The 1,267-nt window shown below is 42.9% G+C and overlaps 1 non-coding gene across 1 annotated transcript; it reads left to right on the top strand.

Annotated features, from left to right (window-relative positions):
* Positions 1–624: 624 nt before the first annotated feature.
* On the top strand, positions 625–697 carry trnaa-agc (transfer RNA alanine (anticodon AGC)). Its single transcript has one exon. It is a non-coding gene; the product is annotated as a tRNA-Ala (tRNA).
* Positions 698–1,267: the final 570 nt, after the last annotated feature.

The raw sequence follows: 1,267 nt of genomic DNA, 5'->3' as shown, positions 1-1,267 counted from the left end.
TTTTGATCTGCTGCCCTCTGGCAGACGGTACAGAAGCCTGCAGACCAGGACCACCCGACATAGGAACAGTTTCTTTCCCCTCGCCATCTCCCTTCTAAACAGTTGGCCTGTCACACTGCTCCCACTGCCAGACTGCAACTGCACCTTTTGTACATTCTGTAGTATTCATTCCACTTCATTTCTGTATTTTATGTATATAAATTTAAATTGGTTATTTATACTTAGTTTACACAGCTTTGTGTATGCATGTGTAATGTATATATAGACACGTGTGTGTGTGTGTTTATGTGTGTGTGTGATTTACATTGCTGTGCTTGAGAGCCTCCATCTACTGGAACCAAATTCCTTGTATGTGTCTGCACATATACTTGGCCAATAAACCTGATTCTGATTCTGATTCTGACCTGAGGCCACACATCAGTACGTCCATCCCAGAAGGCGAAGTGGGGAGGCAACAGATGGACTGTCCATAATCAAAGGGTATCAATCCCAGAGAAGCAGAGCTACGGCCTACTCTGTAAGTTTCAAAGATGCATTTTTATGGAAAGATCCCCTGTGATTGAAGTAATGGTTTTACTTATGTGCATACATGCCCTTGAACGTAACCTGTGACACAGACCAGGAGGGGGATTAGCTCAAATGGTAGCGCGCTCGCTTAGCATGCGAGAGGTAGCGGGATCGATGCCCGCATCCTCCACTTGCTTTGTTCTTTCCAAAGCACAAACAAAAATGGTCTGCTGTTATAGTCCTCTATCATGATGTTATAGTAAATGAAGCTTGTATAAACCGTGGTATCTTAACTGTGACCAAGAAGATTAGGCAGTCCCCAAGAATACTGAAGACCTGAGAGCACACATCAGTACGTCCATCCCAGAAGGAGAAGTGGGGAGGTAACAGATGGAATGTCCATAATCAAAGGGTATGAATCCCGGAGGACCAGAGCTACAGCCTACTCTTTAACTTTCAAATATGTGTAGCCTGGGTAGCCACACAGGACACAATTACTGGGGTTCTTAATGTGCAGTTTTATTGTCAATGACGACTGAATAAACCAAAAAAATGTCCTTTGACCTTTACTTTTGTCAAACAGCGTCCATATGGACTTGTACTGAACATCGACAGCACGAGAGGTAACGTGGCAAAGTAACAGAATAACCGATTAAACAAAGATGTGCCAATACAATACGAGGAATAAAAGAAATGAAATGAAATACAAAACACAAAAATACGGCAGTGGCCTCTGTCTGTGCAGAACAAAATACAAAGA

Source organism: Pundamilia nyererei, unplaced genomic scaffold, assembly GCF_000239375.1.
Source record: "Pundamilia nyererei isolate P.nyererei 1_Seehausen unplaced genomic scaffold, PunNye1.0 scaffold00039, whole genome shotgun sequence".
Classification (NCBI taxonomy): Eukaryota; Metazoa; Chordata; class Actinopteri; order Cichliformes; family Cichlidae; genus Pundamilia; species Pundamilia nyererei.
This window is presented reverse-complemented; position numbering and strand designations above follow the sequence as displayed.